Source organism: Chinchilla lanigera, unplaced genomic scaffold (assembly GCF_000276665.1).
Source record: "Chinchilla lanigera isolate Chin_1 unplaced genomic scaffold, ChiLan1.0 scaffold00032, whole genome shotgun sequence".
Classification (NCBI taxonomy): Eukaryota; Metazoa; Chordata; class Mammalia; order Rodentia; family Chinchillidae; genus Chinchilla; species Chinchilla lanigera.
Window position 1 is genome coordinate 17,958,043 of NW_004955433.1, and position 11,300 is coordinate 17,969,342.

The following is an 11,300-nucleotide window of genomic DNA, read 5'->3' on the forward strand; positions in this document are numbered from 1 at the left end:
TTCTTGATTGGCTCTTTACTTTTAGGTGGTCTAAGGTTTTTGAGTTCTTTCTATACTCCAAAATTAGTCCTCCATCTTAGTAGTTGGTAATTTTTTTCCATTGTAGGTTACCTCTTCACTCCACTGATTGATTCTTCACTGTACAGAAGCTTTTTAGTGTGATATAATCTCATCTATTGATTCTTGCTATTTCTTTTGCAATCAAGGTTCTGTTTAGAAAATCTTTTATTATACCTATGTCTTCAAGAATCTTGCCTTCCAGAAAGTTTAAAGTCAAACTCAGCATTTTTGAGGCATATAATATTTCACATATGCGAATACACATTACTGAGAAACCACTCAGACTGCTTCAAAGCTCAGGGGTGTCAAAGGACACAGGTGCACAGTAGGATAGTTATGTCATTATGACTTAGCAGAGACCAACACACATGCACTGGGTATAGCACTATACAAGAAGGTAAGTATGAAATAACAACCGTATAAGAACTATACAATAAAGATGCAGGTGGCTCTCTTGTGTCCTTGCACTCTGTGCTCTGCTTCATGCTGCCTGTTTCTGTTGTTGATGTCTTGTACACGTGTGTTTTTTAACCTTGGGATCTGACCGATGAAAATCTCCCTTAGGCCTCAAAACAGCTGGCATAGCCCACAGCACACTGAAGTGAGTAGTCCCATGGTGGCTGTGGAAACAGCACTCAAAGGCAAGGAGAGCCCCAGGAATGGCTGGTAAGCATCCCCAGCCTTGCCATGCTATCTGCATCCACCTGCTTGACAGCTTGGAAGGCCCCAGAGGATTGGAAAATAGGAACAAATGAAATGGTGGGGTGGGTAGCTTGACTGCTCTTCACTCTCTTCTGCTGCATAAAGCAACAGGCGGATGGCCTTGTCCAGCAAGTACACCAGATGCAGGAGGTATAGGGGCACCTTGAGCAATGGCTAGCTGCTGTGGAGCTTATGGTGTCAGGCATGGGAAGCACTGCCACCTCTTGAAATATCTCCAGAAGCTCAAAATCTCCTGAAAAATCCCCGGATTTTGCAGGCTAGGCTTGCTATTTGTCAAAAAGTGGGAGTGGAGAAACCCCAAGCCCAGGGAGGAAGTGTGGCAGGACCACCTACCTCTGCCCAGTATACAACATGCACAAGCCATACAGCCATGAAGCTGTGGGAACTTGCAAAACAGAGCGGAAGGGGGATGAAATTGCCTGTGTGGCTGCTACAGCAGTGGGTCGATGGGGCTGATAAGACACAGTTAAGCCCACAGAAGATGTCCCAAATAGTCATCACTCCCTCTATGAGGTGGATTCTGCGGGATGTGCAGAAGACGGACCCAGAAGCAGATAATCAGACTATGATGAATTATTGGTTGATGGCAAATGCCTGCCTGGTTTGGAAGAATCAAAGTGACCTTCTGGAACAAGTCACAATCCAGACTTGATAACTGTGCTATGTGGAATGGGTACGTGGCAAATGATGTTCATACTGCACCTGATCCATGATACTTTGAATGCCTTGGCTAGGCTGAGAGACATAAAAGTGAAGCACTAAGGTAAAACAAGATCTGTAGAAACTGTACTTGCAAAGGAGAAAAAGAAGGAGTCTCTGGGTGAGCAGGGACCACTCCCCAAGGATAGGCTGTTAGGCCACTGGAGGTCAATCAGCACCAGATCTGGACAGACCTGCTGGTTGCAGGCCTAGCCACACATAAATTAGATGGGCAGTCTCTGTGGAGACAGTTACGGCCTGAGCAGCAATACCGGCTTGTGGGCCAGGGCCAGAAGGCCAAAAAGACCTGGTGAGGGAAGAAGTGACCCTGACCTCCTTTATCCTGTTTAGGAGGCAGGTTGAGATACCTGGGTCTTGGGGGTCCCAGGAGAATGGAGGCCATGTGTGGAACTGACTATTTACTGGTCCCTAAGAAATGTGCAGTGTATACTAGAGTTGATGGATACTGGAGCTGAATCAATGTTAAGATATAGCAACACAAACTGTTTTACAGGACTTAATGCATGCACAGGAGGATATGGAGGTCACTACATCACAGTCCAGAAGGCCCAGGTGATTTTGGATATCCAACACTTGCCCCCAATCCTGTAGAATGTTTATGTTTCCTCAGGTGCTGATACATATTGGGGGTGAATATACTGATTGTTGCTCGGCTAGACACCAGGCAGGGAGAATTCTGTAGTGTTTTTGTTTGTTTCTTTGTTTTGTTTTTATTTTTGTTTTATTTTTTTGATACAGTCTCACTATGCAGCTCAGGCTGGTTTTGAGCTCATTTTGTAGCCCAGACTTGTCTCGAACTCGCAAATATCCTCCTGCCTCAGCCTCCTGAGTGCTGGGATTACAGGCATGAGCCACCACGCCCAGCGTGAGAATTCTGGTTGAGAATTTGCATGGTAAAAATTGTAATCTAAGGCCATCCGCACTATACACTGCTGACTCTCTCACTGGCTACATGGTTGTGTGCATGAAATGGCACTGTCTGGAGGCCATGAAGAGATAGGACAGACTTTCTTGAAATTACAAAAAAAGCAGGGGAGATATACCCTGCTCAGAGTCCTTCAGTATGGTCTGTGAGGAATCCAGACAGGATGCGGTAGAGGACTGTAAAGTCTCAACCTGATACCAGCCGTCAGGAGCAATTTACCTTCATCTGGGAGGGCAAGGAGTGGACATTCCAGGTGTTGCCACAAAGCTATCGGTGTTGCCCAACTTTATGTCACAGCCTTATGGCCCAGGACCTGGCCACCTGGGCCAAGCCATACTCTGTGTCACTGTTTGGTATTGATGACATTATGTTAACTTCTGATTGTCTTGCAGATTTAAAAGCTGCCACGCACAGTCTCAAGAAACCTTTGTTGCCATAGGAGTGGGCCACAGACAAAGACAAGGTCCAAGGAACTGGCTTGTCTGTCAAATTCTTGGATTTTATATAGTCGAGTAAGACCAGATCAATGACAGTGTGCTAATTACAGGCATATATGGACCTGCTAGGTTTTTGGCAGACATACCACACCTAGCTACTCTGCTATGCTCTTTTTATCAGATGACAAAAGAGACAAAGTTTGGAGCTGCACAAACGCAGTGGAAGCTGCTTGCTGGAAAGATGCAATGGAAGCTGCCTTTCAGGATTCAAAGAGGGATGTTGCATAGATGCAAGCGCTATAAGTCATTGACCCTAACCTTCCATTCATCTTAATAGTCAATGTGCATGGCTATGGGTTTGGCTGGAGCCTATGGAAAAAACAGAAAGGGAGCTGAGAGCTGGTGTTCCCTGACTGAGAAACAGCAACATTACACACAGCTCTGCATGCCTGGGAGGAATCATGGGACAGATAAATATCTGGGGCATGAATGTGGACAGCCCATCCCAGAAGTAGGATAGCACAGGTCCCCACTCTCACACATTGTGAGACTTACCTCCAGCAGCAGGTTTATTTCTCAACTGCCCTGTTGGCAGTTTGCTGGCAATAGTTTTGGGACCTGTGATGTACACAGACCATGAACCCATTTGAGAGGACAGACTGCAGGAATGGACCTTTAGTCCCTATGCAGAATGGAAAGAGGATATCCAGGTGACATCCTCTAGGGTATACTGGGTATATTGATGGGTCTAGCTGTGACCAAACCCTGCAATGGACAGCAGTTGCTGTCCACCCTAGTTAAGAAGTATTCTCGTTTGAAATCAAAAGACACAGGTCAAGCCAAAGGGCAGAGTTTTGGACAATGTGATTGATTGTGATGCATGAAAAAGACACCCACATGTGTGCATGGACAGTTGGATTGGCTTTACGGGGCTGACGCTCTGACTGCTGACTTGGGCAGCTCCGGAGTGATACATAGGGCACTGTCCCTTGTGGGACTACCAACCTATGACAAGATGTATGAGAGCGTGGCCAAAAAGCTGACCATGTAGCATATAATGGTTCAGGACATAAGACCCTCCTCTCACTGGGAAATGACTTAACAGATGAGTTGACCAAGCATTACAATGCTTGACTTCAAGGAATAGCATCTGAAGAAAGATATTGACTACTGGGTATGGGATATTGCTAGGAATAGCATCTGACCAGAGCAAGGACCATAAACTTAGCCCTCCAGGTTGAAGATCTTACTCAACAGATGGTCCAGGCCTTCAGAGCTACATATCAGGTTTTAATGTTGTTTATGGATGAAATTCTTCAAATCAAAAAATGTGATTTTGCAAAACCACATGGTTCTTGATTTGTTAACTACAGATACTTGTGCCCTGTTACATATAAAATGTTACATTAATATACCCATGACCTTTAAGGGATGAGATGTGGGGAACCACTCAGATTACTCCAAAGCTCAGGGGCATCTAAGGATACGAGCACATGACCCCCCTGGTCTGGCACAGGCACACAGTGGGATACAGATATGTAATCATGACTTAGCACAAATCAACACACATGCGCCGGTTACACACTATACAAGAATGTAAATATGAAATAACAACCTGTGTAAGAACTATACAATAAAGACACAGGTGGCTTTCTTGTGTTCTTGCCCTTTCTGCTCTGCTCCATGCTGCCTGCTGTTGTTAATGTCTTGCATATGTGTGTTCTTTAACCTTGGGATGTCACCTATGAAAATCTCTCTTGGGCCCTCCAAGTGGGCCAACCAAAGTTCTTCTTGGTAAATTCTTTCTTAGAAACGGTCTTCATGGAATCTCAGTCTCTGCCTTTCTCCCACTTCACTATGAGAGCTTTTCTAGATAACATCTTTTTTTACCCTTCAATAACATCACCATTATTGGAAGAGACCGTTTAACTAGTTAGCTTGTGAATAAGCAGTCAGCAAAGGACAGGGCCTCAGAATGAGTAGAGTTTGTCAGCCTTACAAAATAAACAATACTTAAAGATAAAACTAAGAAATTAAAGACTCTGATCCCCAGAAAAGAAACTTCTTACATGGAATGGATCAAATTAACAACTGTGAACTGGGTTTTGAAGAATTCAAAGACTTGGAGTAGCTGTTTTTTCTTTGAAATCTGCATTAAAGAATTGAAGTCTCAGTTGATTATCGTAAACACAGGGGGCCATGTGTGACAGGTGAGCACTGAAAACTGAGCAAAGTCCCATGCTCTGCTTATCCGTAAAATACCCTAGACAAAGAATTCCCCCAGTAGCCCCCTGGGAATCCCTCCCAACTGGGATCTTATTTTCTTTTTATACTTCCAATAAATATTCCCACAGACTTCCTCCTTTGTTATTTCATTCTTCAACTTAGTAAGACACTGGCCTGTGTCTTCCCTGCCAGATTTCTTAATTTAAATTCTTATGTGCACTGCACATATAATGAATTTTTTTTTTTTTCGGAGATAGGTTCTCACCATGTATTTCAGGCTTGCTTTGGGTTTACTATATATCCCAGGTTGGCCTTGTACTCATGGCAATCCTCCTGCCTCATCCTCCTGAGTGCTAGGATTACAGATGTGTGCAGTCATGCTCAGGTACATATATAGTGATTATAAAGTGTTTATTTGTTCTGTTTCTGCAGTTATGTTGAGAAAAAAGACAAATTATTAGCCTCAGTTTTATGTGAATAAATTACATAGAAAATGCCTGATTTGGAAATGAAAATTGTTGAAGGGCATGACATAATATCTTATGTATATAGAATGTATGAAATATTTCTAGTGATTACTACTATTGTCAATATTATTGGTAGCATAATTATATTACCATTTTTCTATCACTGTGACTGCTTCAATTTTCAGAATGTAAGCTTGTTGAAGCTGTTTTTTTTTTTTTTTAAATGTCTTACTCAATATCTAAATTAGGGCTTTAACCCTAATTTAATATACAGTGCTGAAAATTTTTGGTAATTTGGGTGACAGAAAGGAACTGAAAATATCTTGACAATATAGAAAAGGACAACAGAAGATTTACATTCAGATGGGAAGATATTTAGCCCTTCTCTAGGAAACTTTTGGGAGAGTAACTAAGAAAAATAAATTCTAATTGTCATCACAGAGCTCATTATTTAGTTGTTAAGGCCTACAGCATCAAGCTAGATTTGATTTTTATGGATTCATACCATTCTCTTGTTTGTGTACAAACAGAATTTGAGTACTCCTGATTGGTTTTCAAATATATTTTTAGATTCACTGGGTTTGAGGGCAAGCTGCTCTTTTCTTGAGAAGGAAGACCCTGGCTGTGAAGATGCAGGAATGTTTTCACATAGTGTGGCAAATCTGGACATCACTAAGCAAAGGAAGACCTCACAATTCATGGCAATGCAATGGTCCCCAGGGCTGTTTTCACAGAGGCCAAAAGAAGCTACAGGTAAGCAACTCTCCAAACCAACAATGTGACTGTCCTTTTTATTGATAATTATCTTTTACATATCTGAATAAGCCTAGGGTCCTGAAGGTGTAAAAAAATGCCCTGGAGGTATAGCTAGCAAAAATTAACACTCCACTGCACATCCTAATTAGGATTTAATTAGGGAATTAAAAAAAATGCCGAGCACATGTTTTTAGCAAGTGCATAATCACTGACTTATTGCTTGTAGGTTTTGTACATATTTTTCATTGTAAATATCCAATTATAATTGTCATTTAGGTCATACTTTAGGAATTTAAAATCTTATTCAAAATAATGAGAATTTGTTTCCTTAAGCATAATATCCTGAAGTATACTTTTTGCATCATTTCATTTACAGTTTGCTCTACAATGTTCCCTCTATTGGCAGTGAAGCTGGGTAGTATTTCTCTCATGATGTAATGTATCACTTACCAATAAAGGCCCGCACCTTATATTTACAACCAGTGTGTGAAGAAAAACAAAAGAACTGGATCACTGTTCTTATTCCTGAGAGATTTGTAACTAACCAGGACTGCAAAATTGCCATTTCCTTTTCATAGAGAATGCTGTAGTTCTGCCTCCAGCTCTGATCAAACTTGCAGAGTGATTTATAACAGATCTGTTTTGACCTGCCCCTGATAAGATTCAAATGAAAGTCACAGTTGGAAAAGAAAATGGTATGTGTCATGTGAGTTCCCCGACAGGTGTGGAAACAGTTCCAAATTTGATTTCTGACCACTGCCACCAGCTTGTAAAAACCACAGCTGATGGAGGATAATGTCGGATGTTGATTTCCTAATCACACTGCCGTTATGGAAATAATAGGTTGCTACAGTAATAAGCATTACTCCTTTTTTGATGGCATTTCTGGGCTTTTTACAGCCACTTGTAATGACCATTGAACTGTTTGGTCTAATGAGTGAGAAGACTCCAACATCTTTATTCAAAAGTCACTAATGATAATTGCCACCTATCACCCTTTTCTCTGGAGTCCAGGACATACATCCCCAGCATCCCATTATCATCACGGCGGGTCCACATCCTGATCTTACCAGACTCTAATAATTAAGCTTAATTTACACCTGATCCAGTGATGGCTGCTGTAATGTCTCTCACATTTTTGTTTTCCTCTATGTCTGAAGATCTCTCAGTTCTAGAAGTGTTCCTAAAGCATTTATTGATAAAGTTATAAATATGATTAGTGGCAGTGTTAATGTTTAGTGAGTATTTCCTACTAATATTCATTTATGCTACACGGAGTGAGGGCTAAGAATGAGGAATTTGGAAAGCAATAGACCCGGATTAAAGTCTTTATTTCGTTTGTTCACAGCCCTTGTAAAAACAGGCAAGTCAGCTTCATGGAAGCTCAGTGTTCAGGTTCTTAGAATGGTGGTTGATTAGATTAAACCTAAAAATGGTAGCTTTATTACATTATCATGTGTCATTAACATTATTCCTATACTTCTCTTTTTTTTTCAGAGAATAAATGACCATACTATATTCTCTAGATTAGTACAGGTGTCTGAGTCATCATGATAATTATTGATATCAATAATTTAGTTATGAGCGTGGAGTGGGTTGTTTGGGTTATTTGCTGTGGGTCTGGCCATGAGCAGCACCTGATACCTTAAGATCTACACTAAACATTCCTGACCTGAGTTAGAAGACATACGAAGTGGTCTATGCATACATAAAGGAGGCAAATGAGGAGAGCAAAGAATGAATAGAATGCACTCTAAATGCAAGTCAGTAAGCAAAGAATTTTCATTTATCCTCTCTTAATTATCTTCACAAAAATTAAAGGAGTTAATATTTATGTTTAATAGCTAAATAAAGCTCATGAAATCTTATAGGTAATAAATGGCAAAGTTGGTGTGTCCCTTGGGAAGCTCAAAATTAAGAAATGACTAAAACATGCACATAGGGAAGCAGCAGTAAAGCACACAGCCTGGCAGATGTCAGAGGGCATCAGAAAACAGAATGTTGCCTTATATCTGTTTCAAATTAAAAAATAGAACAATATAAAAATGGCATGCAAGAGGGGGAAATTATAGTTCAGGATATATTTGATATTAACTAGATTTAAATTAAAATATTTAACTATTTCTCATATACATAGTGTAAAAAAGAAAAAGTGATACTTCAAAACATGTTAGGACATGTTATTATGGAAGAAGTCTAAATGAGAGACAGTATATTTAATTTTCATACCAGAATGTTACTTCAAATGGATATAGACCTGGCCCTGATATTCCAAACTTAGACACACTGACACACTTTCAGTTTCTGTTCATAATTAAGGAAATAGTCATTGTGCATTTGAGTTCACTCTTATGGAAATTTTGAGACATGATTAGGAAACCATGATGTTTTCCTTCCAATTTGGGAGATATTCAATATTAATGTTACTATTTTTCACTTTTTAGTGATAGACAATTACAAAATACTCACAGTATTTTACTTCTTCCTTTCAAGAGATAGAGCCTATTTCCTTACCTTCCATAATAGATGACCGTGTTATGTAATTCCTGTGTGAAATTTCTAAGCCTAAACCTCAAGAATCCCCTTGGCTTGGGGATATAGCTCAGAGGCACAGAGCTTGCCTGGCAAGCCCATGGTCTTGAGCTCCATTCCCCGTAACAAAAAAAAAAAAAAAAAGAAAGAAAGAAAGAAAAAGAATCCCCCTGGCTTGTGTTTTTACTGCTGTTGGATTCCTGTGACTCCCGCATGAAGAAATCAAGGAAAGCTTACTAGTAGATTAGAGCTGATACAGGAACAGGTCAAGGTACTGCTAGCCTTTCCATTCCAGCTACACTGTGGACCATCCAGCCACAGACATTCCATCTTGTGACCACATACACAAGAACCTAGCTGCATCAACGAAGCCTTACCCTAGCTGAAATACATCAAGTTGATATTAACTCACAAGTTCTGGGACGATTTGTTATGTACCAAATGCCAACTCATGGAAATCTGATCCAACCCACAACTACAAGCTTCAGGAAATACTTCTCAAAATACAATAATAATTTAATATTTTGAGGAACTTAAGCAACTCTTCTGAATGTTCCTAGGGCAGTTTTTCTTTTTTTAAATTTTTGAATAGATAATGTATTCTTAATATTTAAAACTCCAAAGATACATAAGTGTACAGAATAAAATCTTCCTGCATTTATTCTCCAGAAGTTCAAATTTTTACACATAGGGAAGTTGTGCTATCAGTTTATAAAGTATTTTTCTAGGAATGCTGTATTCTTACAAAATCATAAATAGTATGGGATATACAAGTTGTGTGAGACAATCTCATCTTAAAGATCTGCATAATTAACACAAATTTTATTTTCAAGTCGTGGCTCAAAATATACTTAATGAGGTTTATCATGATCTCTCTACTTAAATTATATTCTGTGTCTGGCAGCACTACTTATCTTCCTAACAGGCTTTTAGTTTTTACTTGAAAATATCACTTTTAAATGTACTATGGTTATTATTCATTACAGTTAATATTTGTCTATATTTTAATGTGTTCCCACCAGAGAGGAATAATTTTATGGCGAATTTGGATATATGTCAAGCAACCAGTATTTGTATGCAGAGTAGGTACTCAATAAATATTTGTTAAGTCAACAAATACTGATAATTTGCTGATAATGAGAAAATTCTAAGGACTGCTTCATAAAGAAATAGTATAATTATTTTTTGATATCATCTTTGGGCAAATATGTAAAGTTGGTTCAATTATTCAGCTAATAATTAATGAATATGAAGTTAAAGCCATTTTATGGTGTTAGTGAAATTAATATTCACTGTTTTAAATATATACTTGCACCACAGTGTTGGGTGTCATTTTTAAGGGCTTCCTCTATAGGAGGTAATTATAGAAATTATAAAAATTTAGGAACATATATATGCATGCACGTATAGTGATGCCTGTACATATGTCATATGCTATATTTTTTGGAAGTGTTAGGAATGTGATTAAAGTAGTTTAGTTTCAGAAAATAAATATTTGTGAAGTGCTCAATCTGTCCAAGGGACTACCTTTATGATATAAATAAACTTCCAGAAAACATTCTTTGAATGCAGTTATTTTTGCTAAATAGTAATGAATAGGTTGTTCCTTAGATTCCAAGAAACAATGATCATCACTTACATTGTTTCTAGTACTTTTCCCAAAGGAAGCTGCGAGTGTTCTCCTTCCCTATCAGTACTTGAGACTTAGAACACTAGCGTCCAGATGTACCTGACACGGTTGCAAATGAAAGAAAGCAATGAAACATGGTCATCAAGGAGTAAGGAACCCTTCTCTACAAAGGATTTCACTTTGAACTTAGAAGGGTTTTGCTGTTTAAAAATATCCAAGATTGATTCTTCTAACACTTTAGTCTTTATTGGAACCTTAGAAATAGAAGGATTATTGGAAATTAACTGGGTGGGCATTTCTCATATGGAAGAAAAGAAACAAAAGAAAAGAAGAGAAGTGAAGACAGAAGAAAAGAAGAAAAGAAAAGGTTTGAGAAGATGAATTAACTTTCCCCTGCTGAGCTGATAAGAGGAGTAATAGCCACATTTTCTCAGAGACACAAGGCAATTAATAGAGTTTTAGGAAAAATGTCTTGTTCCAACAGATATCAGGTAAATAGAGGTTTCAGAAATGTTGAAAATTTCAGAGTTATGATATAGATAATATGTTAATGCCAAATATTTTATGGTCAAGCCAACCTCCAATAAATATCCAAGTAAGATTTGTGCTTTAATTGTGCCTTTCAAGAATTTTCCTATGAATAGAATCAAGCAGTTCATAATATCTCTGATCTCTCCTTTTTCCTTATTATATTTTTCATGTTTTCTGCATTATCTTACATTTGTCCCTCACTATATCACAGTTCACTAATTGTGACTTCACTGTATCACAGGTTTTTAAATATATATATAATTCTGTATCACAGAGTTTTCATTATATTGCAG